The sequence below is a fragment of the Bubalus bubalis genome, chromosome 6, assembly GCF_019923935.1.
Source record: "Bubalus bubalis isolate 160015118507 breed Murrah chromosome 6, NDDB_SH_1, whole genome shotgun sequence".
NCBI lineage: Eukaryota > Metazoa > Chordata > Mammalia > Artiodactyla > Bovidae > Bubalus > Bubalus bubalis.
In genome coordinates this window covers 114,170,793-114,198,102 of record NC_059162.1, presented here as the reverse complement: position 1 = coordinate 114,198,102, position 27,310 = coordinate 114,170,793, and the positions used below count along the sequence as shown (strand labels likewise).

General features: G+C 51.7%; 1 protein-coding gene across 3 annotated transcripts in view; it reads right to left on the bottom strand.

Moving 5' to 3' along the window:
- Positions 1-27,093, bottom strand: part of SH3BP4 (SH3 domain binding protein 4) — a 99,948-nt gene extending 72,855 nt beyond the window's left edge. For 2 of the 3 annotated variants that reach the window (XM_025289196.3, XM_025289198.3), the window contains exon 1: positions 26,907-27,093. The gene's annotated coding sequence lies outside the window, so the exon portion shown is untranslated. Of the gene's footprint in view, positions 1-26,233; positions 26,380-26,906 lie in introns of all 3 variants that reach the window. The other variant, XM_025289197.3, reaches the window with a different exon arrangement.
- Between the last annotated feature and the right edge of the window lie 217 nt (positions 27,094-27,310).

Sequence of the window (27,310 nt, the reverse complement as noted above, 5' to 3'; positions counted from 1 at the left end):
CACAAAGAAACGCAGATTTAAAGCTGCCGGGCCAGGTGGGGCTGTGCCCCAGGCCCAAGGTCCAGGGCTGACTCACTAATTTTCCCCCAAATGACTAAGAGACCAAAACGATTTGTGCAGGAAAGCACTCCCAGACCCCGGGGTGGGGCGGATCCATGAAGGGGAACAGAAAGTGAGAGAAGGCAGTGACGGATCATTACAATAAGCTGGACCTATGACCTCCCAGGCACGATGCCTTGGCCGAGACCAAGGACACACCGGCCAGAACTAGGAACGCCTGGAAAACAGTTCTGTAAATTATCCCCCAGGACAGATGCAGAACGTGCCTCATTGGATTTTTAAAGCACGTGTGGGCAAGTAAACTAGGAGGCAATATTTGCAGTGCTCACAGCCAAGAAAGACTTATTTTCCAGAAAATTCAAAGAACTCCTACAATCCAGCAAGAAAAAATGGAGAAGACCATGGAAAAAGGGAGAAGCTATACCAGTCTTATGAATGGTCACTGTTTCTGCCATCTTCTATTCATCCCAAATATTTAAGTGTTATTTGTATCTACAGGCTTCCCAGGTGGTGTTAATGGTAAGGGACACGCCTGCTAATGCAGGAGACACAAGAGAAGCAGGTTCAATCCCCGGGTTGGGAAGATCCCCTGGAGGAGGGTGTGGCAACCCACTCCAGTATTCTTGCCTGGAGAATCCCATGGACAGAGGAGCCTGCGGGCTGCAGTCCATTGGGTTGCAGAGAGTCGACACAACCGTGCACATGCATTCAAGATTTAGGAACCAATTGGCCTGTCCCCCTAATATCCCAATGGAGTGGTAAGGACAGGCACTGCAGGCCTGGGGAAAAGGTGGCTCCCTCCCCGATCTTGCTCCTCAGAGAAGCGGCCCAGCTGTGACCTGGAAGTAGGGCCCCACCTAGAAACCCTCCTCCCAAACCAAACTCACAGGCCTCCAGCCTCACCTGGAAGCCGTCTCCCCCTGGGCTGGGTTATGACTGTAAGAAATCGCCCCACCTCTCCCCCTCCCTCCCATGCAATTAAAGATGCTGGCCCCAGATGCTGCCGGGCTGGGCTCTTCATTAACCCAGGGCTTCCCCCAGGGCCCCCAAAGCGCCCTGTGGTTATGGGGTTTGTCCCTCTCCAGGCAGTGGAAAACAAGAACCTTCGATTGCTGGAAGCTGGGAGTCACCCAGACCACATCCTGTTTGGCAGCAGCAATGGATTCAATCATGCCAATAGCACCGAACAAAAGAAACCTTCTACGCGGGCTGATGGGCGAGACCGCGGCTGGTAGCAGCGCAGGGGCCCAGCCAGAGTTCAGCGCTCAGGGCGGCCCTGGTCGGTGAGCACACGGCCCAGTGCATGCCAGCTCGGCCTGGGGCCCAGGGAAAGGGTATCTGGTCCCTGCTGCCCACGGATGGAAAGTGGGCTGTGCCTGGGACTCTGTTCTTTGCGCCCTCCATACTCCCAGGTGCAGCAGGCTCTCAAATACTTGTTGAATGAGTGATAAAGCACTTCCAGAGGGAGTGACAGAAGGCAAAAATTGCAAACCATGAACATCACCTGAAGGGGACGAAGCTGCCCTTGGCTACAGGAGCAAAACCCCCAGGGCCATGGCAAGGCGGCCACCGTGCTGTTGGGGCTCCGGTCCCATGGCCAGGAGAGACACGGGGAATGTCCAGGACCTAAAGATCAGGCCAGCTGTAGAAAACCCCCCCACAAGCTGCACAGCCTGCTTGCATGGAAGAGCTGAAAAGGACCAGAAAACTTAAACACACCTTGAGCACGTTAGGAGTCTGGAGAGGTTTCTTCCCAGGGTGGCTGGGGAATACGGTGGTGTTAACTCAAACGTGCGGACTCTCAGATCTGCGCATCTGAGTTGGAAGAATTGCGAAGGGAGAAACTTCTGGAAAGCTCCGACAGCAGGGAAGTGGTCCCTGGGTGTGGGGCGTGGGGGAGGTCACCAAAGCAGCCATCCCCACTCTATGTCCATCGTGGGAGTCTCTGGGTCCAGAGGCCGTCAAGAGAAGGGCGACCCCAGAAGCTCCCAACACCCAGAGCTCTCCCAGTGCAGGGACCCTAAGCTCTAGGGTGATGCCTGTCTGTGTAAACACACTGGCTGGGAAACTCCAGCTGTCCCACCCGAGGAGGTGCCAGGCAGAATGGGCTGCCTGGGGCCCAGGAACATCACTCCCATGCCCTCCCACTGGCAGGACCTTGAGCTGGGAGCAGACCTGCCTTCATCTCTAAAAAAGGGCACCCAACCTACAAGCTATTGTGGGGAGTGTATGTGTGAAGCGTTTAAAGAGCTCGGCGCCTACAGTCGGCACTACATAAGTGCTCCAGGATTTACCCTGCAATGAGGAACCAATGTGTGCACACAAGGGCCACCCAGGATGACTGCCATCTCTGATCCTCCCACCTGATGCCCACTTGTCTCTTTCCAGCTGAATCTCAGCCCAGACCAAGGCCCCCTGCCACTCAGCATACGGTCCCCACATCAGTAACCTCTTCCCGTCACCAGGAGCTGCTCAGAACTGCCCCCGTCCCGGGTGATCCCTGGGCACAGAAGACTGGCCAGAGGACGGCAGGTCCAGCTGGAGACAGACATTTGTCCCCATGCTGTCCCGGAGCCGGGTCCCCTAAGAAAGCCTTCTGGCCTAAGAAGATTATAAGCTCAAGTGCAGGGGCCAGAGCCTCCATGCCTGTGTGTGCGCTCAGTGACTTTCCCGGTGCGGGGTGCGTCACAGCGCTTGCTCCCCCAGCCCTGACTCAGGGTATCAGCAGAAAATGCCTGAAGGAGCAAACGCCTCAATGCAGCCATGCATGCTATCAGCCCTCTTCAGAGGAGAGAGAACTTCACCAACTCATCCCCTCTTCCGCACATCACCCCTCGAGCTGCTAACAGGATTAGTGGGGCCCTCGGCCACCCTGACCACCCCTTCTAATGCTCCACCACCAGCCTAATGCTCCAGACTCAGAATTGCAGGGCAGTTTATACACAGCCCCACTGTTCCCGCTGCTCGGCTGCCTTTCTCAAGTTCAAGTTCACCTGGCAGAGCTGACCTGTGCTTTGTGTTTGGAAGCTGGCTTCCTTGCTGACCTGGAGAGCAGCTCACTGTTAAAAGTCCAGTCCAGGAGAGAACAAAGAACCTGCTGACTGGAGGAGACAGGCCAGCGCCTGACCTGGAGGGGGTGGGCACCATGCTTGGCAGAAGGTGAGGAGGCCTGGGCTCCTCCCTGGAGGGGGCTGCCCAAAACCACGGGCCCGCACTGCAGGGCACCCTCTGGACTCCAGCCACGGTTACCACCGACGGCAGATACCAACCAGAGCCAAGGGTCTGAGAGCCGAGCCCTGGCACCCCTGCCTCCCAGCGGCCCTCCCTGCCATCGTTTTGTCTCTTTTCTAAAGCAAACTTCCTTTTAAAGTGGATTTGGATGTATAGAAAAGTCGTCAGTATAACACAAGGTATCCTCATATGCCAACCAACACCTGACTTCCCTGTTATTAAAATCTCCCATTAGGATGGCCCATTTGCCAATGAATGATGACGGCACTTTAGTTCAGTTATATGAACTGAAGTCTAGTCTCTGATTCCCTTTTTGTTGTTTAGTGGCTCAGTCACGTCCAACCCTTTACTACCCCGGAGACTGTAGCCCACCAGGCTCCTCTGTCCATGGGATTTCCCAGGCAAGAATACTGGAGTGAGTTGTCATTTCCTTCTGCAGGGGATCTTCCAGACCCAGGGATCGAACCCTCATCTCCTGCATCGGCAGGTGGATTCTTTACCACTGAGGCACCAGGGAAGCCCTGAGATTCCCTGAGTTTTTCTCTCTCATGTCCTTTCTCCATCCCAGGATCTGTGCCAGGTATCACACGACATTCAGCCCCGTCTCCTGAGGCTCCTCTGGACCGTGACAATTCCATAGGCATTCTTTGTCTTCAGTGACCTTGACAGTTCTGAGCAAGACCAGGCAGGTACTGGGTAACTGCCCTTCAGCTGGGGTGTGTCTGCTTCTTTTCAGGGTGAAGACTGGGGCTGTGGATCCTGGGGAGGAAGGCGGCAGGGGAGGTGCCCTCTTCACCCCGTACAAGGGCATATACTGTCCACAGGACTTGGCACTGTTGATGTTGACCTTGGTCACCTGGCCTGATGTCTACTAACCCCCTTCTCCAGGCCACTCCCTCCCTCTTTGCTGAAAGACACACCCCCTCCCATGCACTGCCAGTGGGAAGGGCATAAATACAAGCTCCTCTATTTATTACAAAACAAGCAACAGTCAAAGAGCACCACACAGGTGCAGGCAGCTGTATGTGAAAGCTGCTCGGTCACACACTCTGCCCTCCGCCCTCCTAAGGACTCAGGTTAGATTCAGAACTGTCCGCTGACTAGAACATCAATAGGAAGTTACAGCCTGAGAGGCTGGAAAACAGAGGTGATAACCTGGCCTGTATTTATAAAAAAACAATTTATAGAAGGACCCAGACACCACTTGCTCTGCTCAGGCCTTTATGCAATACCTGGCCATGTGAGCAGGGGGTCCCCCCGTGCAGGGATGGATGGGTTACCTGAGGAGGTCCCCTGGGTCTGCAGGCATCCTTCAGAGGGTTCTCTGGGTGAGAGCTCAGCCCCCAGCCTCGGAGATGCCAGTCCGTATGGAGGACACGCAGCGTCCCTGACGCCGAACTCAGCCCTGGACTCCTGTGCTCTGGGGTTATCAATCAAGTCGGAGAATTGATTGCCGTCTGTACAGGACTTGGAAATGCTGGGCTGGAGGGCACCCGAGGATGACACAGGAGGAAAGAAACTCATCCCCTTTTAGCTTCGTTCAGGACGAGAAGCAGGGAGGTGGTTGGGGGAAGCAGGGGTGCTCCAAGTCAAACCACATTTGTTTGATTTCTGACCCTCAGAGTTCAGGGGAACCGCTCCGTGCCCCCGGCTTTCCCCTAACACTGAGTGCTCACAGTGCCTGCTTCACAGGTAGAATTCTAGAGGCAGGCATGAGTCTCCAGGCAAGGGCAGGTGGCAGCTGTTCCAGGGCAGTTCCAGGATGGAATTCAGGCCATGATGGAAGGGGGCCCCAGGCTCGGGGGCAGGCCACGTCTGGGAGGAAGGCGGCCACGGTGGGCCCTGGGATGTGGCTCAGCTTCCCCGGGGGAAGCTTCTCCATCTGTGAAAAGTGAGAAGGGGCAGCAGCCGTGGGCAGAGGGGCCTGGCACGGCGCTGCCCTAATGCCCACAGGCCGGAAGGACTCTGTTTAGGGGAAAGCAACTCAACCCAAACCAAACTCCTTTCCCTGGGCAGAGCATTCCAGCACGAAGCTGCTGGATGCCGTCAGTCCAACGCTGCACCATGCGGATCCCGAGAGATCCACCACGCCTCAGTCACCACCCGCCCCATCCCTGACCCCTCGGGCTGCAGGCAGCTGCCGGCTGGGCCAGCTCCACTGCTCCCCGGGCGGGGCTGAGCCGTGAGTCAGGCAGGCTCCACACGCGCCTCTAATCGGGCAAGTTATACAATTATCCCCATCACAAATCGCCACGCGTCGCGGGCCTGCACGGTTGAGGATGAGCTACTTTCCCAGGGTGGGTGCAGAGACCAGCTCAGAGCCACCTAATTCCTGCCCCTCCCCGCCCCCCCCCCCAGCAGCCCAAAGGGACCCCAACACCTGCCAGTGAACAGGGAAGGTGAGGGGCAGAGAGAAGTCAGAGCGGCTGGGCTGGGCTTGAACCCCTCGCCCTTTCTCAGCTAAGGCGGCTGGACCTTGCAGCATGGGAACAGAGCTCCTGCCTTCTGGAGCAGCAGAAGGGCCTACCCCACAAAGCAAGAGCCTCAAGGCCAAGTCCAGCTAAAGATTCCAGGAGCTCCTGGGCTCCCAGGGGGACTGGCAAACCCTGAGTTGCATTTCAGGATAACTGTCAGTCAAGGGTGCGTGTCCACAGGCCCACCCACTCCACCCACCCCACACACCGTGCGTTTTCAGTTCAGTTCGGTCACTCAGTCATGTCCAACTCTTTGTGACCCCATGGACTGCAGCATGCCAGGCCTCCCTGTCCATCACCAACTCCCAGAGCTTATTCAAACTCACGTCCATTGAGTCGGTGATGCCATCTAACCATCTCATCCTCTGTTTTCCCCTTATCTTCCCACCTTCAATCTTTCTCAGCATCAGGGTCTTTTCAAATGAGTCAGCTCTTCGCATCAGGTGGCCCAAGTATTGGAGTTTCAGCTTCAGCATCAGTCCTTCCAATGATTATTCAGGACTGATTTCCTTTAGGATGGACTGGTTGAATCTCCTTGCAGTCCAAGGGACTCTCAAGAGTCTTCTCCAACACCACAGTTGAAAAGCATCAATCTTCATTGCTCAGCTTTCTTTATAGTCCAACTCACACATCCATACATGGCTACTGGAAAAACCATAGCTTTGACTAGATGGACGTTTGTTGGCAAAGTAATGTCTCTGCTTTTTAATATGCTGTCTAGGTTGGTCATAACTCTTCTTCCAAGGAGCAAGCGTCTTTTAATTTCATGGCTGCAGTCACCATCTGCAGTGGTTTTGCAGCTCAAAAAAATAAAGGGCAGCAAAGTGGAATCAAGTTCACGACTTTCCTGAATTTCTAAAGGACCTTCCCTCAGGCAGGTAAGGAGCTGATCCACTGAGATAAGTGTAAATATTTCTTCTGCAAGAATGAGCCTAATTTTCTAAATCACACCTATCAAACCAGACTGGGGAAAACACTTTGAGAATGGCTCATACTCTGTGTGGGCGGGTTTCTCTGGTGGCTCAAATGGTAAAGATTCTGCCTGTAAAGCAGGAGACCTGGGTGTGATCCCTGGGTTGGTAAGATCCCCTGGAGAAGGGAAAGGTTACCCACTTCAGTATTCTTGCCTGGAGAATTCCAATGACAGAGGAGCCAGGCGAGCCCATGGGGTCACAAAGAGTCAGACACGACTGAGTGACTAACACTTTCACTTTTCACTTAGAAACAAACAGAAAAGACAACTGACCTCCACTCCTTAGAGGCACTACTATGTCATGTTAGTCACTCACTTGTGTCTGACTCTTTTTGACCCCAAGGATTGTAGCCTGCCAGGCTCCTCTGTCCATGGGATTTCCCAGGCAAGGATACTGGAGTGAGTGGCCATTCCCTTCTCCAGAGGATGTTCCCAACTCAGGGATCGAACCCGGGTCTCCCGCATTGCAGGCAGATTCTTGACTGCCTGAGCCACAGGGAAGCCCTAGTGAGAGGCACTGGGTGGCTTCAGTTCTTACGTTTCAAATTGACAGGGTGACGATCGTTTTCTACAGATGTCATTCATCAGAACACACTTGAACCCTTTGAACAGCCTGCAAAGGGGAAAGTGGCTTTCTGGGGTGAAGGCAGGGGACAGGGGGCAGTGAAGGAGGCGATCCCCCTTTTCACAAGGAGCTCCTCCTTCTAAATGGTCTATTCAGAAATAAGTTCCCCCAGCACACCTGCATGGGACAAAGCATGAAATCTGTATCAATTCACTTGAGTTTTCATCTTACCAGGAGTATGAAGAAAAAGCCTCCTCAAAAACACTTTACAGAAAAATCTAAGTAAATGAATGCCATTTAAAAAGGGCAGGCTAGCCAATAAGCATATGAAAAGATGCTCAATACCGCTAATCAGAAGGGAATGCAAGTCAAAACCAGGAGATGTCACCTCACACCCTTTAGGCTGGCTGTGTATAAAAATCATAAAGTCACAAGTGTGGATGAGGATGGAGAGGCTGGAACCCTTGTGCAGAGTCGGTGGGGATGCAAACTGGTACCACTGCCATGGAACAGAGTATGGAGGTTTCTCAAAAAATTAAAAAAAAAACAACTGCTGCTGCTGCTAAGTCACTTCAGTCGTGTCTGACTCTGTGCAACCCCATAGACGGCAGCCCACCAGGCTCCCCCGTCCCTGGGATTCTCCAGGCAAGAACACTGGAGTGGGTTGCCATTTCCTTCTCCAATGCATGAAAGTGAAAAGTGAAAGTGAAGTCGTTCAGTTGTATCTGACTCTTAGTCTACCCTATGATAATGAAATCCCACCTCTGGGTATCTATCCAAACGTGAAAGCGGCTTCTCAAAGAGATATTTGCCCACACCTATGTTCACAGCAGCATCATTCACAGTCTCCAAGAGGTGCAAACCAAAGGTCCAGGAATGGATGGGTGGGTAACAAAATGTGGTCCATCCATCTAATGCAACATCCTTCAGCCTTGAAAAGGAAGGAGTTCTGTCACAGGCTACCACCCAGATGAAACCTGAGCAATATTCTAAGTAAGATAAATACCAGTCACAAAAAAAGACAAGTACTATATGATTCCACTTATATGGGCTATGTGAGAGTCAAATTCACAGAAACGGAAAGTCGAATGATGGTTAGTTCTCAGCTGGTGCTAGAGGAGAAGGGGAAACGGGGAAAGGTTTAATGGGCAAGTTTCAGTTTGGGAAACTGGAAAAGTTTTGAAGACCAGCTGCACAACCATGTGGACACACTTTACACTGTTCAACTGTATGATTTTAAAAACTGTCAAAATGGTAAATTTTATATTATGTGTTGTTTTTAAAAAACCACAATTTGAAAAATAAATAAAATTTCTAAAAAGAGAGGGAGGTCCTATACGGTGGCCTATTTTGTTTTCTTCACAGAGTTTCTGAAATTGGTGTCTGGCAGCGCCCTGCAGCAACACACAATGTAAGTCCTTGCCATTTCCACCTGATTCCCCTTAGGATAAGTCTAAAGCAGTTTCTTAAAAAAAAAGGGGCAAAAAGTGATCTTGATCCCCAAGCTGATAAACAAAAAGGGAAATTATACCTAAACCCCATGTGGGGATACAGAAGCGGAACCCTGAGTGATACAAGTCGGCAGAAAAATCCACAACCTGATGGAATTCGCCCCAGGAAAGTTGTCAGAAGCAGAGATACAGCCGGCCCCAGTGGGGGAGAGTGACTCACTTTTCACTCTCCAGGCGTTGGTAATATTTGGAATGATTACAAAAGCACGTACTTTTCTTACAACAAAACAACGTAAAGCACACTGACGTTTTTGAGAAACCATCATCTGAGGAACAACACTGCTCAACACGTGGATTCCAAAGGGGTCACTTGAAGCTATGCAGAGGGTCACTTAGGATGCCTCTATAATTAAGGATCCAGGGGCTCAGCCTGAGGTCGACTGACTCTAACAGAGCGCCCTGAGCAAGACTGCAACCCTCATGGTGAATCTGATGCTCAGGGAAGGAGAGACGCCCAGCCCAGGTACATAGACCCACCAAGACCTGCCTTAAGTCCAGGAGCAAAGGAAGGATGTTGTCCGGGTCAGTCTTCGGTACCAGTAATGGTGGCTGTTCTGACCAGCGTTCAGTTCACTTCAGTCGCTCAGTCGTGTCCGACTCTTTGCAACCCCATGGACTGCAGCACGCCAGGCCTCTCTGTCCATCACCAACTCCCGGAGTTTACTCAAACCCATGTCCATCGAGTCCATGATGCCATCCAGCCATCCCATCCTCCTCTCATCCCTTGTCCTTCTGCCTTCAATCCTTCCCATAATCAGGGTCTTCTTCGTATCAGGTGGCCAAAGTACTGGAGTTTCAGCTTCAACATCAGTCCTTCCAATGAATATTCAGGACTGATTTCCTTTAGGATGGACTAGTTGGATCTCCTTGCCTTGGATCTCCAAGGGACACTCAAGAGTCTTCTCCAACACCACAGTTCAAAAGCATCAATTCTTCGTTGCTCAGCTTTCTTTATGGTCCAACTCTCACAAACATATATGACTACTGGAAAAACCATAGCCTTGACTAGACGGACCTTTGTTGACAAAGTCTCTGCTTTTTAATATGCTGTCTAGGTTTGTCATAGCTTTTCTTTCAAGGAGCAAGTTTATGGCTGCAGTCAGCATCTGCAGTGATTTTGGAGCCCAAGAAAATAGTCTGTCACTGTTTCCATTGTTTCTCCATCTATTTGCCATGAAGTGATGGGACCAGAAGCCATGATCCTAGTTCTTTGAATCTTGAGTTTTAAGCCATGATCTTAGTTTTTTTGAATGTTTATGTTTTAAGTTTCAGTTCACCAGTATGTCTAACCAATGTAGCTGGAACTAAACAGGAAGACATTCAGGGCCACCGTGTGTGAGTGTCTGTGTGGGACATTTATCCCCAAGGCCTGTGGAGAAGGGTCCATACACATCACACTGGGGCATCACCATGTGGCATCTCAGGGACCAGCGGGCCAGTGCAGAGAAGGGCAGGCTGGAGTCAGAAAGCTCAAGGACAGCCTGCCAGACCCAGTGCTGGGCTGAAAACGCCAGACTTGCTCTGTGAAACCGGGAAGGCCTCGAAAGTGTGCAGGCCTATAAACACGGTCAGCTCCTGCTCTCAGTTCTTGGCAAAGGGGAAGTGTCACCGCCGAACCGCGTCTAGCACACTAAAGCCACCAGGCGTGTCTGCGAAGCGCACCGATGAGCAGGTGAGGGGGAAGAACAGGAGGGAGTCGGCCTCCCAGGCAGACTCGGGCCAGAGAGCCACACCAGCACGGCTGAGGCCAGTGCCTGGCGTCACGTGACTGCAGGATCCCATCGAAACCCAGAGTCCACGTGACACACACAACCGCCCAGGCACACAGAAGGGGCTGCATGCTGGAGAGGGGGACCCCGAAAGTCCTTAAGCATCAAGGCACACAAAACCAAACCACACACACTCAAGGCTGCAAACCCCGACTGATTAGAGAACCCTTGCCACAGAGAACACAGCAGCATCACAGACGCCACATCACCAGGGGAACACAGCACCCCGGGACCCTGGGAAGAGGGAACCCAGGGAGGAATCCAGGCTGAAACACTCGCTCTGCCCGGGGAGCAGCAGAGCGCCTGAGTCCTGATACGGCTCTCAACAAGCACCATGAACTTTCCGTCAAAATGTCCTCCTTTTCAATGACGGTAACTAGAGCCACGGTCTCGGGTCGTTTAACTTCCAAACCACGCTCAAAGGGCGGATAGAAGGAGCAAACCCTTCATGGGAGAGGCAGTGATGGAACCAAGCGTATGATTGTTACCAACATAAGACATCCAGGAAGGAGCACTGACCGAGGGAGAGAAAAGCTTAGACTCCACGTGACACACATCTGAAAATGACCCAGGAGGGAAGACAGTAAAGCACGATGAGAAAGGTACAACTCAGGCCACAAACGCTGAATACACATGGGAGAGGATTTTCTGATTGATCCAAAGATCCAATCAGCTGCCAGAACAGCTCTTGTATACAGAGAAGCTGTTAGAGTTGATCCAGGGAACACGACAAAACCACAGTCCCGTGGGGAAACGGGAGCCCAACCCTTGAATCTGACAGCACAGCGAACAGAGCACGTTCTGGTCACCATGTGAAACGTGATGTAATCAATGAACGTAATTTAATTGATCCACATTTGCCTGCATGTCCTGGAGAAAATGCAACTGCCGCTTGAGTATCCAAGGAACGTTCGCAAACATGAGAAGCAACCTGGAAATCCCAAAACCCTCTATAGAAGAAAGCTGCACAGGGCATCGCTGACTCCAGTTGAGTAGAAGTAAGAGGAAGGAAGAGGAGGAAAGAGACAAGGAAAAAAATTAAATACTTAAGAAAAGAGCTCTTGGGTTAAAGAGTATTAAAATTAAAATTAGAAGAGATGCCTTAGAAAAAAACAACAAGGATGGCATTGGGGTCCACCTTGCTCCAGGCACTCGGGTGGCTCCTTGGGATATCCCATCCCAGAAATACAACTGTAACCCCACCACCACCAATGGTACTACAGATGTTGCTACTTTCAAAAATTCCCTCTTGAGATCAAGCACTGAAAAAGGCAAGACCCGGGACGTTCCATCAGTCATCACCAAGATAACCAGAGCCGCAGACCTCCTGGTGGACCGCAGCCCACCTTCCCTTCCATCAGCTGTGCTCGGATGGGTCACAGGGGACCAGGTGGTGCCCTCACCTGAGGGAGGGAAGTCTGGTGGGGCTCCTCTGTGGGTGGCAGGCAGGAAAACCGGGGGCACCAAGCCTGTAAGTGAGAGCTTCTCACACTGCAATAGTTCTTAGCTGAACATATAAGGGCTAATCAGATTCTTGGATTCAGTTGCTAAGTCGTGTCAGACTCTGCGACCCCAGGGACTGCAGCACGCCAGGGCTCCTCTGTCCATGGGATTTCCAGCACTACTTGCCATCAACGAAAATAACTTATTTCTGAAGTTTCTGAGTATTCTTGTAATTCAAAGGAAGCTAAGAGGGGGTCAAGGCACAGGCATCCTCAAATGCAGGATGTGGGGAAGGAGTCGCTATTACATTAAAACACAACGCCGGGGTCTAAGGCGAGTTCAAGCGGGTGGGAAGCGAGGGGCGTGCCACGTGGGGCCCAGGTGAGAACGCTAGCGCGGCTCTGATCTGACAGGTGCTGGTGAATGAATGTCCTCCAGGGCCATGTCTGGTTTGGGGTCATCCTCAATGCACTTGATCCTTCCACTCTAACACTGTACTTTCCACAACTGAACAGCTGCACGCGGAGCCTGGCATTCATGCTTTGGGTAAATAACCCTCTCGCTTAATATCCAGGCATAAGGACCACATATAACAGCTTACTCCCTGGGGTTTTTGGATACTCCCTGGGTCCAGGGACACAATAATTACCCTTTTTGGCTCTGGTTTCATCATTGGAAGATGTGAACAAAGCCACCTACCCTGCTGGCTTTTAGAAGAAGTGAAGTCGCTCCGTCGTGTCCGACTCTTTGCGACCCCATGGACTGTAGCCAGCCAGATCTCTCTATCCATGGAATTTTCCAGGCAAGAGTACTGGAGTGGGTTGCCATTTCCTTTTCCAGGGGATCTTCCCAACTGAGGGATTGAACCCAGATCTCCCGCATTGCGGACAGACGCTTTACCATCTGAGCCACCAGAGAAATCCGCTGGCTTTTAGAAGGATCTTATATATTAAAAGGGAGAGCACCTGTTATACTGAATGCCTGTATCTGTTTGACAAATATTAGCTACCTTTTCTCCTCTTTCTCCCCCAAACATGTTAAATTTACAGTTTACTTTTTTTGTTAAGGACAACAGAGGGGGTTTTAGGTGAATGGGGAGATGACCACTCCAGACCAGCCCAACAGTTTTCACACCAAAACCACTTCTGTACACTCCCGCTAGCCTGGTGTGCAAGCTCTACGGAGCTGTCTATTTGCAATTCCCAGCAGTAAAACCTGAAGGCAAAGGACAACCGCAAGCAACCTGACATATTCAAAGTCACACTCGCTCAAGATTTTCCCATAATGCCTAATTTACAGTGGTCTGCTAAGCCGTAAATCGACACTGTCCTGAATGTCTTGCACACCTGTTACTCACAGCCTTCCAACACCCAGTCCCCATGGGAGTCACCCTGTGCTCTACATGTTCCTGCTCATCAAAATAGCCCTGCTTCTTCCCAGAATAATCATCAGACCCTCCATTTAGCAAGCGGCCAATTTCTTGACAATTTCACTAATGACAAAAAAAAAGCAGTATTTATGACATCATTGTCCAGCTTTTAGTGCTGTCCCTTTTAACCTTGATAAAGGAACGGCTTTACTCCGAGAGTGTGATGAACAGTGGGTTGTCTGACGGGCGCAGAAGGTGGGACTGAAGTTTTTCCCCAGAAGTAGACACAGGATTAGCCAGGTGAATGTGGGTTAAACACAGAAATCTTCTGGAAGGCCAGCAAAGCTGCAGCTTTGTGGCTACCAACTCAAGGTAGCCATATCGTAGAAGAAGGGGCAGAGAAGGGGGCCATGGGAGGGGAATGACTGCCAGGCCTGGTGAGAACCTGACAAGGAAAATCAGGACTCACCCTGCCTGCGCCCCTGAGCGCGGGGTTGAGGGGGACAGCCATGCTCAGAAACGGCCAGGGACTCCACTGACCAGGGCAAGGCACTCTGTCTCACCGGGTCCCTCCCACATCGTTTTATCCAAGAAGCCTCTGCATCTTGATCCACACCTTCTCCTTTCTGGAATACGAGATGCTATGACACGATAATCCGACAGCTGGCCCAGTTGCTAAATGTCATTTGGGTAATGAAGGTCACTCTTAAAACTGTCCAGGGTGGTCGTTTAAACATTTGGATGATTCTACGATACTCTCACAGTAGGTCAGAAGGGCGTGGCTCCCCACATGGGTTGCAGAGTGGGGAGACAGGAGGGGACCCCAAGGTAGCTGCAGGGGATCACGGATGTGAGCAGGGAGGCATGGTCATCTGCTCAACTTCTGGACCCCTTGCGAGTCAGGTTCCTTGTCATCATCCTTCTGGTGGCCTGAGATAAAAGTTCAACGCTGACTGACGACCAGAAGGGCCCACCCTTCCAGACGCCTGCCACCTGAGTTTCCATCCCCTCCACGTGCTCCCAGAAAACTAGCACCTCTATTAGTTCCAGGCATTCACTCAACCGCCCGCCATGCCTAAGTCCCCCCCATGGGCTCCCACTCAATTCCTTCGGGACCCCCACTTAGCAGGGCTTCTCTGGGGAGCCAGTCCTGACCTCCAGCACCCCTGGGGAGCCCTGACCTTGTCTCCTGGGACACTAGAGGCCGATTCCCAGCACAGAAGCTGTCCCTGGTGGATTTTCCATCCCTCCAACCCCACCCCCCCACCAATCTGGCTCACAGTGAGGGAGGAAATGCATGAGTCCAAGTGAAACACGAGCTAACGAGTAGGGGAAGGCACCAGGACAGAGAGTTACAAGAGGGCCTGGCTCTCAAGCCCGATCTAGGGGCTCCCCACCCCCTCAAACTCCATGAGGTGGGCCTGGCAGCCAGGACAAATAACCAGTACGAAAGAGCGGTCCTCCTGCCTCCCGGGCAGCCTGAAAAGTGCCGCCTCATCTTACGCTGAGTGGACGATGACTCAAGGGAACCCCGGTGCCAAGACAGAGGAGGCGGCCAGGTCCCCCGCAAACCACGCTCAGGACATGGGCCAACCAATATTCCGCCCATAACTCAGCTTCCCCCTCCTGCCAGAAGGAAGCAGTCCTGTGATGCCAGACCGCAGCTAGAAATCAAAATGATGGCCTTACCATCAGTGGAAGGTATTAAGTGCTTTCTGCCCTTAAGGAACCCACAGGTCTCAGAAATCAAGTCTGCGCCATCACCGTGGGCTAGATCAAAGTGCAGCCTGTCAGGTCACAGCTCCCCAAGGGACACAGACAACCCCAGGGATCACTCTTGACGCCCATAGCGACAGGAGCCTAGGGAGCTCCAAGTGGCAGTTCCTGAAGCCGCATGCATGGACATCAGCAGCTTCCCTTTCCAGCAGGGAGAGGGCCCCGAAGATGTCCAACAGAAACATTTCCCAGGCTTCAGGACACACGACGTCCCCATATGGTCCTGTTTTTGAAACTGGCACGTGTGTACATTCCCTAAAACCGTGAAAAGCACTTCCAGCCCCTGCCTGCCAAAACTCACAAGGTAGAGCACATTAGCACCCGGACGGTCAGAAATCAATTCCCCAGGAATTCCCCGGTGCTCCAGTGGCTAAGCATCTGGGCTCCCGATGCAGAGGACCTGGGTTCAATTCCTGGTCAGGGAACTGGGTCCCACATGCTGAAACTCAAGATCCTGAGTACTGCAACTAAGACCTGGTGTAGCCAAATAAATAATTACATTAATTAAAAAAAATAATAAGAAATCAATTCCCTGCAAAGGAATGCCAGAGAGGCTGAGACTGATCTCAAAGTTCACCAAGTTTCACTCAACAGATAGAGAAACTCTCCTGGATGTCACTCCCCTTGGACATGCTTTTCTGAGCACTGATTATGTATTTGTGTGTGCTCAGTAGCTAAGTTGTGTCTGACTCTTTGTGACCCCATAAACTGTAGCCCACCAATCTCTGTCCATGGGATTCTCCAGGCAAGAATACTGGAGTGGGTTGCCATGCCCTCCTCCAGGGGATCTTCCTGACCCAGGGACCAAACCCAGGTCTCTTGCATTGCAGGTAGATTCTTTACCATCTGAGCCACGCCAGGGTGTGAGGGGGGTGAGGGAAGCTTGCCTAATCATTCTCGGATATCTAGCTAGGAGGGGGTGAGAGAGCGTCCACATCCGCACACCGGTCTTGTTTCTATTCTGTTCTGGACAGAGCCGCAGCCGTCATCCAGATGCCCTCGGGACCAGCCTGCAGAAGAACCAGCCCCATAAGCTGAGACACGTCATCTTTTCAGTAATCACGTCTCCCCTGATTGACGGAGAAAGCAGCACTGGGTTTATACATCAGTCGCTGTGAGTCTAGTTAACTTGTGCCTGTCAGGGCAGTAACTAAATCAGGTTCTGGAAACAAGAACTGGAAACCAAGCACAGAGAATCCACTGAGGTCAGAGCCCCCCAGGGGCACCTGCTTGTAAGGCCAGCTCTGCAGCCCCAGAGGCCGGCTCACTAGCCCCGGAAGCTCAGTGTCTGTGATCACTGAAGAATCATTTTTTTAACACTGCCAATTCTTTTTTGTAAATATCTGTGCTTTTCCTTTGCTTCCTGTGTCTGTTTTCTCTCTTATTTTTGCTGTAAGCACAAGTAAATGCTCAATAAATGCTGATTTAATACACGGATGGGTGAGTAATAGCCTCAGTATTTTTGACTGAAAATGAATAAATATTTCTGAGAGCAAAGGCAGACAGTATGTGAAAGCATTTAGGAGGAGTGCACTTTATAAATACAGGAGGGTTGTAAGTGACCAGTGGGCTTCCACTGTAACATTTGACCACACAAGGGATTCATGTCAAAAAGATCTCCAAGTCTGCTGAGGGCTGTGTTGTTATAGTTCCTCATGTATATGTGCTAAGTCGCTAAGTTGTGTCTGACTCTGTGACGCCATAAACTGTAGCCCACCAGGCTCATCTGTCCATGGGATTCTCCAGGCAAGAATACTGGAGTGGGTTGCCGTTTCCTCTTCCAATTATACATTCACCCGATCAATAATAAAGTTAGAAGTTCTTTGTAGAAGTTAAGAATAAAAGAAAAGAAAATCATTGGAAGAAAAAACTTAACATGTGTTGAAAGATGTTCACTGCAGTACTGTTTATGATTTCAAAGTCACTGGAAACTGTCTATGAACAAGAACTTGTTAAGGGGGTGCATCCCCTAAGAGATCAACAGTAAAACTGAGGATAGAAATCCGTACTTATTGATCTGAAGGTATATCAACAATTTTTTGGTAAAAAGCGTAGTATTCATTCAACAGGGAAGGACTGACTGAAGGATAACTATGCATCAGGCATCTAGTGAACAGAAAACCAAGTTCCCACTCCACCATCTTGTTCCTTTTGGAAGGATCGAGATTTACATGTGAAATTATCTGAAAGACACAAAAATGACCAGAGCAGTTACCCTGAGTGGCAGAATTCCACTGTGAACTTTTTTCTTCTCTTGCATTTTCTAATGTTTCTAAAGGGGCTCCATGATGGCTCAGATGGTAAAGAATCTGCCTGACCCAGGTTTGACCTCTGGGTTGGCAAGATCCCCTTGGAAAACAGAATGGCAACTCACTCCAGAATTCTTACCTGGGAAATCCCATGGTCAGAGGAGCCTGCTGAAGTATAGTGTATGGAGTCAAAAAGAGTTCGACACAATCGAGTGACTACCACACACACACACACGTTTCTAAAATGAACACATAATTACTTGAGGAAGGGAAAAAAATAACTTAAGCGGACACGGTTTTTTTAAGAATGAAAAATCACAAAAGACTCTTCCCAAAACAATTCATATATCTAGAAAAGATGTCTGTTGAACACTAGATGCTTCACCTCCCTCCCTGGACATGTCAGGCCTTCTTGCAAGAGGCACAGAGCAGCCACTGGTTGCTGGGGCCCCCAGTCTACAAGCCAGGACCATTCTCCACCCCAGGTCTCAGACTGGAGTGAAACTTACCGACCCCACCCCTCACCTCTCTTCCTGCACCAGGAATTTCAGAGACAGAGCAAAAACTGGCAATTCTAATCCTTAGCCACTTACCATCATCTTTAATGGAAACACTTACATCTTTAAAGATCAGACTGAATACCTAAATAATATCAAACCCCTGCACTCCTGTTTAATTCAGATGGTGAGGCATCACACAAAATCTCTACTTAACATTTTTTTTAAAATCTTCAAGTGTGCACAAGGCCCCAAAGGCCACAATCACGAAAACCTCCGCAGGACAGGTACGGGGCTCAAAGCACAAGAGAGGGTGATGCAGTAAGGTCCATTTCTCCACATGAAAATCTCCCACCCAGGGAAGTTCAGTCCCACCAACACCACTTTACAGGTAAGAAAGCTCAGCTTCAAAGAAGTCAAAAAATTTGTCCAAGGTCAAAGCCAGAAGCAAACAGAAGTCAAAGATGCAAACACAGACAGGTGTATGGGATTTGGAAGCCCATGACATCACCCAAAATAAAACAGATCTCAACAAAGGCCACTGGAGACACACCTGAGAAAAGGAACTTGTCACTTTCCAGTTTGCCCTGACAGTGGCCTCAGGTACAAAAAACAGTGTTTAGAAGAACATGATGGATGGTCAGTCACTTAATTTTTGAATCTCCTCTGATGACTTTCAGTTGTGCAAATCAGACTGTTTCATATTTGCCTGACTGAAAAGAAACATGTGACCAAAATTTGAAACTTTGGTCTCCTAATCCAGGACAGAAAGGTGAAATATCCTAATGGCTGTGGACCAGCACAAAACCAGAATAAAGTTTCCCTCCTTAAGATGTCATAAACACTGACTTCTGAAGCCACAAGGGCGAAAAAAACCACGACTTCTGCCAGACGGTATTTGGGCCAGGATGACAGGGAGGGAAAGTGCGAGCAGACCGTAGCAGCTGACTGTTTCTACTGCCGTTGCCACCACCACCTGCTGCGGTGAGAGGCCCTGGCTCACAGGCCTGGCCCAGAGCTTGCCATGAATTATTATATGCAGAACAGCGACTCCAGCCAGCACCCCCAGTTAAATTCAAACACGAGGCCTTATTTTCCACTTCTCTAAGGGACACACAACAAACATCTGACACCACTTGTCAGAACGACGATTCTTAGGGTAATTTTCAAATGTTTAAATGAAGCTGCATTTTTCGCATATTCCATTTACAGATGGTCCCTGACTTATTGGATGTTATTGCCGACTCAGTGGACATAAGTGTAAGCAAACTCCAGGAGACAGTGAAGGACAGGGCAGCCTGGCAGGCTGCAGTCCATGGGGTCGCAAAGAGTCAGACACGACTTAGTGACTGAACAACAAGCTGACTCAGTGGTAACGAATCTGCCTACCAGTGCAGGAGACGGGAGTGGATCCCTGTGTCGGGAAGATCCCCTGGAGAAGGGAATGGCAACCCCCTCCAGTATTCTCGCCGGGAAATCCCATGGATAAAGGAGCCTGGCAGGCTACAGTTTATGATCCCAAAGAGTCTGATGTGACTCAGTGACTAAGGCATGCGCACCTGACTCTCATCTCTTGACTCTGCCAGACTCTCCTTACATCTCTTCACTTTACCATGGGAAAGCAACATGCACTCAGTAGAAACAGGACTTCAGATTTTCAATTCTGCTCTTTCCTGAGACTAGCGTATGTGGGTCTCACACTCTTCTGTGATGCTGGGCAGGGCAGAGTGACTGCTGGGGCCAAGAACAGACACAAAACTATTCTGCGCCCAGACAATCATTCTGTCTTTTGTTCAGTACAATATTCAATCAATTATGTGAACTATTCAACACTTCATTACCCAAGAGGCTTTGTGTTTGATGACTCTGCCCAACTGTGGGCTAACAGTGTTCAGAGAACGCTGAAGTTAGGGAAGGTTAAGCTACGATGCTGGGGAGCTTAGATGTATTAAATGCATTTTCAATATGTTCAGCATACAATGGATTTATGAGTACATAACCTCATCTGAAGTCAAGGAAGAGCTGTACCTTCCTGTATCCTAAAGTTATAAAAATTAAAATCCTTTCCGAAAGGGTGATAGCTCGAACAGGTAAACAAAGGCAGGAAGTTGGGGTAAGTGAGACGGCAAAGGGCAGAGCTGCGAGGGGACTGCTGGGCAGCATTTCAAGTCAGTTGGTTATTATTCATAGAAATTGCTTTCCTCCTCTGGCATAATTTTTAGCTGTGAAGATAAGAAGAGACCATCAGCATCACTGCTTCATGGTTACAGGGCAGTCACTGCCCTGCTCTCCACCCTGCTCCCTCCTGGTTCACAGGATGCGCTGTCTGTACAGCAAGCATGCGAAGAAAAGGAAAATGCAGCCCCTTGCCCAGCAGAGCCCCGCCCAGGGGCATGACAGCAAGGAAGCAGCGGTCAGCTCCTGACCTCAGCAGTCAGGAAAGGCTTCCCTGAGGAGACTCGGGGAGCTGGGTCTTGGGGACAAATGAGGACCACCCCCCTCACCCCAGAAAAGGCTGGTAAAAACAAGCTGCAGATGTACAACATGAAAAAGCATGGAGGAGGGGGTGAGGGGGAGTCTTTTAAAGAGTTGGTCCCCATGACAACCTCTCACACCCACCTCTTTCCCTCACAGTCCCCGGGGCCACTCACCCCCTCACTGGACCTCCATCACTCTGTGCTGATCCTACGCCCCCTCCCTTCAGCCCCCCACCAGGCCTCCACAGCCCTAGCATCCCAGCCCCTCTGACATAATTCCGGGTCCTTCCTGCCTTGACATCCTCAAATGACACTAACACTCAGTGTCAGTGGGCTATGTGTCTCGTCCTTGGTTTTCTAGAAGCTTCCCCAGGAGCACAATCACACAGTCCTAACAAACCACACCCAGGGGCCCCTGGTCTTCCAGGTGTGACTTCTCTGATCATTCATGACCCAGAATTGTCCTGTTTGTATTGGGCTCCCAGACCCCTTCCTCCACATCCCAACCTCCTCCTGGGTGCCTTGTCATCATGGAGTGACTGAGAAGGGTGTTCCCAGGCCTGTTCCTCACTTAAGTCTGCAGTGACCTCTTCCGGGGTGATGGTTTGACTCTAAGGAAGTGAGCCCCCAGCCAGCCCCTCTCACACAGCCGCTCCCTGACCCTGCGTGTGTATCACATGAGACAGATGCCTCCTTGAGCCTACATCCCAGGCCTGGTGGCCTCTTCCTGGTCCCAAGCTGCTCACAAGCCTGGCTCAGCCCATCTCCTTCCCACGCGCTTGCTGCCTCTCAAGGAAGCACTTACATTTTAAATAATTTGACTGCTAATTATGATAGCGAAAAAGTAATCAGCTTATGTGCAACCAAGCTCAGACTCTTAAAGGACCCTCAGCCATCGAGTTTCTCCCTTCTCCCTTTGTACGATCCTAGGAAGGCCCTGTGGATGCCGGCTCTGTCTCCGTCACTCCACATGGTTCAACTCCTTGGTTTCAAAAACAGAGTTGACCACTCCTAGTCCCTAGTTTCCTTCTTATACAAATTCCCTACCTTGGTGGAATTCAACCCTGGACACACATCAGAGTGTTGATTCCACTGCTGCTGCTGCTGCTGCTGCTAAGTCACTTCAGTCGTTTCGACTCTGGGCGACCCCATAGATGGCAGCCCACCAGGCTCCCCAGTCCCTGGGATTCTCCAGGCAAGAACACTGGAGTGGGTTGCCATCTCCTTCTCAAATACATGAAAGTGTAAAGTGAAAGTGAAGGCGCTCAGTTGTGTCCGACCCCATGGACTGCAGCCCACCAGGCTCCTCCGTCCATGGGATTTTCCAGGCAAGAGTACTGGAGTGGGGTGCCATTGCCTTCTCCAGCTGATTCCACGAGGGAGCTTTTAAAGTTTCCCAGGTGGCGCTAGAGGTAAAGAATCTGCCTGCCAATGGAGGAGATATGGGTTTGATCCCTGGGTCAGGAAGATCCCCTGGAAATGGCAACCCATTCCAGTATTCTTGCCTGGAGAACTGCCATGGACAGAGGAGCCTGGTAGGCGACAGACCACAGGGACATGACTGAGCACACAGGCATACACACGTAGGAGCCTTGAGTTTTGAAGCACTCGTCTCTTGCTGGCCAAATTAGGCTACTCAGCGACATCCAAATCCTTTCAGAACATACAGCTCCCGGGCAGCTGTGGTCCAAGCAGAAGCCAGGCAACCTTTTCACCCGTTCTACAAGGGGGCTGAGCTGGTGAGCTCAGTGCAATGAAAGGCAAGCTGGAGCCCACTCTTACTGGCTACACAGATCTTCAAATACTTCATAATAATATTGCCAGACCCAACTGGCAGCTTGAACTCAGCCATGGGGGCAGGATGTACACCAGGGTAGTTGGCAGATGCCCTCATCAAGGCTCTTTGTTTTTTCCCTGAGAGCAGGTTGACCAGCACACTTCAGGCTCAGAGACCAAAGAAACATTTAAATTCCTTTTATGCCTGCAGACCTTAGCAAGCTTCCCTGTTTCATGAGAATGGGGCAGCGTTTTCCTCAGTGAAGCAGGCTGGGAGAACAGGGAAGGGGCGGGAGAGGGGAGAGGGTGATTTAATAAGAATTTGGAACCACAAAAACTCTTTCACAGAAAGGATTCTTTTCAATTGGTTCAGAAGAACTGGGCTACCAGGCATCAGCTCAGAGTTCCCTGAAGACGAGGCTTCATGGAGCAGATAAGAATAATCTCATTAGTATGTCCTTTATTTGATTGTACAGTGGAAGGTGGACCTTATCTTACATTTACTTAACAGCCTTCCTATAATCTTAATCTTATTCTAGTGACCTCATCTGCCCAGAATACCCTCTTTTCATGGTACAAGGACAAACTTCAGAGCAGATTCTGAGCTGTCCCCAACTTCAAAATCACCATCTTCCAAATACATCAAACTTTACCTTGTAGATAGGGTGCAAGGGCATGGCCCTCTGGGGGACAAAGGTGCAAACGGACTGCCTTCCATTTAGGCTGCAAAGATTTCTCAGGTTTTGAAGATTTCACCACCTTTTTGTTATCACTGTGTAAAGGAGGTAGGCACTCTGCTATTTCCATTCCTGTGTCTTCACGCTCCCAAAGGTGTGACTTGTTTCTTTTATTTAGGCACACGGGGAGATGTGATGAAGAGCTCTGGGTTCAGGCAGGTCCGAGTTTAAATCCCAGCTCGAGCACTTACTGGACAATAAGGCTGGAGGAGTGACTTCAGTTCTGGTGGTTGTCCTGTAAAAGGGAAACCCTCACGGTTTTTGTGAGGATTTTAAAGTCTGCACGCTGTATCAGGCCCATCACAAATCCTTAGCAAGCAATCCCCGTTTGTGCTCAGCTGTGTCTGACTCTTTGTGATCCCATGGACTGTAGCTTGCCAGGCTTCTCTGTCCACGCAATCTCCCAGGTGAGAATATTGGGAGTGGGTTGCCGTTTCCTCCTCCAGGGGAATCTTCCTGACCCAGAGTTGGCATCCAGGGATCGAACCCGTGTCTCCTGCATTGGCAGGCAGATTCTTTACCACTGTGCCATTTGGGAAGCCCAAGGGATCCTCATTACAACACCCCAAATCTCAACTTACAAGTCCATATTTGCTTACCAGTGGTTTGGGAAGATATTTTGTACACTTGGTGGATGGGAGGCAGTGATGAACTCTAAAGAATTTCACCCTTCCTAGAATCACATCACACACTCTTGTGTCAACATCCTTCCCCCAGACTCTGGTCCTGAATGCATCAGATGCTGTCCAGTAACACACAATGCCCGCAGGGCCCACGGAGAAGCAGGCTCAGGCTCCATGGAAGACCCTGGTAAGTAGTTGGGTGTTTAGGGGCTTGCTGAATTATTTTTTCTGTCACTCTCTGGAGGGTGAAGGCAGAATGTGGGGCTTCTATTGTGCAAGCAGCGGGGAGGCAGGATCCAGCTTGCAGAAAGCTGAGTGTCAACACTGGACTGCCCCGGGCTCCCCTCCTGGCCCTGAGGTCAGGGTAAAGTCTATTTAGCTGCTCAGTGACCCTCCCCAGTTCCCGGCTGTCAGGTGGTGCCTCAGGACAAAGCAGTCCCAGTGCTCATCTCCAGGACCTTAGGAAACACATCTCAGGGGACTGACTCCAATTCTCAGAAGAAAAATTGCAACGTGGCCCAATTCAGGTGTCGAATTTGAAAATAACCAAGCTAAAGAAAACCCACGTGGCTGGCCCCGAGCCCACAAGGCACACACAAGCCTGGTTCCTCAAACAGGGAGCCACAGTGGTTTGCCCTCAGCTGAGGTAAGGTCAGCCAGGGCCCAGTGAAGTGGCTTCTAACCTTGTTTGGGCCCAGGGCTCCCCTAAGAAGCTGAGGGAAGCCAGGTGGCCTCCTGCCTTGCAAGAAGGAAGCGCACACATCCTTCCCACACTTAACCGGCCGGGAAGCCAGGATTTAAACATGGGAGTGGCCTCCCAGGACCCAGGGGTGTCAACGTTGTTCCTATTAGCATATCTTATTATCACACCAGTACTATTAGAATGAGAAAAAAGTCTGTTGAAGCAGCCTGCAGGGAAACAATTCCAGGCTGCTGGGTGACTAGAAATTGAGTTAGCGAACAGCAGAGGAGAAAATCCAGGACTCCCCCTTCCTCCCAACTCAGAGACCATTCTGGGCACAACACTAAGAGCCCAGGAGCCTGGAAGGATTCTTATCAGTAACTCGTCCAGCCCACTTTCTGGGTCCTTCCGGAAAGCCCCCTGTGTCTGGACTGTGCTCAGTTCCTAGCCCTTGGGCAGAACAAAGTGCTGGTGGGAGTGACAATTTAAAAAAAATGAAACTATCAAATGACAAGAACCCTCCAGACCCGCTACAGAAAGAGGCGCTTCCGTCACGGCTGCTTTGCCAGGGGAACAAAAGGCAACCTGTGTGGCACCTCAGATGGCTCCGGCTCCAGCTTTTAGTATCCGAAATTAACAAATGATCCGAGTCCCTCCCAATTGCTTTCAAAGGCTCCTTAAAGCATGGTGCCAGAGTCTTGGGACAACAGGAAAAAAATTAAAGCTCACAGAAGCTTCTCAGGCACCACAGATCTGAGCGGGTCATTGTTCATTTGGTAAACAAGAGTGCCGTAAAACAAATGCCTAGGAAGCCAGGGTTGTTCACTGTCTGAGTCCTTCTCCCAGAACTAACTGTTCCCTCTCAGATCAGCGTGGCCTCGGCATCAGGCCTGTGAACCCTGGGGCTTTAATGTCAAAGCCCCCTTACACTCTGGGCATCTGCCCATGTGCACAAAACAGATAGGGGAGGGATAAGGGGGTTCTGTCTCCTTTCAAGCCTAGCACCCCCACCCCCCACCCCCCATTTTCTGAGGGACTCGGCCTGGAAAGACAGTGCTGAGCAGGGAGCTGGGAACCTTCTCCAGACTCCACTGGACACTCCCGTTTCCTAGTCGGGATGACCAGGTGGCAGGTAGACTGTTTTATTTGATGATGAAAGCAAAGGACACAAATGAAATGCTTCCTGGCCCCTAAAAGTACAGCCGCTGTCCATGCAAGGATGTCGAAATGCTTTGCAAACCACCCATTAATTTTTATGGTGCCCTGAGAAGCAGATTGAGAATCATTACCTTCATTTTTACAAGGCAGGGAACCCAAACCACAGCCAATCCCCTCTGAGCCAGTGGTCTAGCTGACTGCCGGCTTCTTTCTCCACCTCGGGCCTGCAGAAGGCATGCAAAACACCACCCACTGGAAAGGGGACCCCCGGGGCCTGAGAAGGCAGCCAGGTCCAGACACCCAAACTTTGGTGCTCAGAGACAATCAGGTTTAGAAGGGGGGAGGGGAAGAGCTTCACAAAGGGATTGCTTTCATTTAGTCAAGAGAGGTTCAACGTCTAAACTTTCCGATTAGATCAGCAAGCGGGTGCATATGAATATCAAAGAAGGAAAATACTGAAGCCGGTAGGAACTGTGGGATCAATGATGGTTTCTGTTTTACTGTTTATATTTCTATGCTTTTCACCCAGAAAATACAGTGTTGCTGTGATCCGAACAAAAGTTATGTGTGAACTTCTTACTACTAATAAAGCACACGGTACCGATCTAGTTGCACTAACTTGGAAAGAAAAGCGCGGATAACATCCTGCCCGGGTTCCCTTTCTGAATCGCATTGACCGGTTAGGCTCCACCGGCCTCTCCGCACGCAGGAAGCCCGGCCGCCGTCCCCCTGGCGGTACCGGGGGCAGCCCAACACCCCCGGGAGAAGGGCCAGAGCGGCCTGGTCCCCCCGGCTACCCGGCCGGCCCGGGCTGGGAGCCGCCGGCCTCCAGGGCTAGGGTCCTACAGACCACCAATACGCACCGCAGAGCCGGCTTCCCGCGAAACACCACTTAGCAACGTGCGTCTCTGCCAGTCTTCTCCTCCCGCCCGCCCGCCGCCGCCGCTGTCACCTCGCGGCTGTGGGTCACCGGACGGCGAAGCCAGAAATCGGGGTTCTCATTTCCATCCTAAAATGAGGGGGTCTCCGAAGAAGTTGAAACACGCATTGTCACCAAGTTTAACCCCGGACTGCGCGCCCTTCCCTTCGCCCGGGACCCGCGCCAGAGAAAGCCCCGGCGCCTCCAGACCTCGGAGCACCCACGGCCCCCCGAGCCGAGCGCCCCGAGGACGCGAACAGTCGCCGAGGAGGGTCACCTCTCAGGGCCGGCCTCGCTAGGACCAGGGAAGGGGGATCTGCCGGGCTCACGCGGGGGCCGTAAGTGAGGCTCGGCTCCCGGAACCCAGAGCCAGGCCAGCCTGCGCCGAGGTGACAGAGTCCCCGGGGAGCACGAGGGGCGCGCACGGCTTCCCGAAGCCGTCCGGCGCCAGCCGCGCCCGGGCACCCCCGGAGACCCGAACTCGGGCGGCGGAGGGGAACGATCGGCACCCGCGAGGCGTGCAAAGCCGCCGAGCCCCAGAAGGCGCCGCGGGAGCGCGGCCGGGCGCGGGGCTGGAGCGGCCCGCAGGGGCCGGCCCGGGCGCGCAGCCTGCCTACCTGGCTCGCATTGCGTCCCGCGGGCTCCTGCGGTTCTCCCCGCGGTCTGGGAGCTCGCCCAGGCCGGCACCGCGCGCCGATCCGCGGGAACCACCGCGCGGCGGCAGCTAGTTGCCGGGACCGCCGAGAGTGCCGGGAGCGCTCGGCCCCCGCCTGGGAGGGCTGAGGGTGGTCCCCGCTCCGGGGCGGGGCGTGCGAGGCGGGGCGCGGGGCGTGCTAGGCGGGGCGCGGGGCGCGCGAGGCTGAGCGCGGGAGGCGGGGACCAGGGAGCGGGCAGCAGTGGTGGGGCGGGGGTGTCTCCTGGCCCGGGCGGGGTCAAGAGGGCGGGGCCTTGGGGCGGGATCGCGGGGTAAGGGTGTTCCTGCGCCGGAGCGGGGCGCCTTGGGAGGTAGGGGACAGAGACT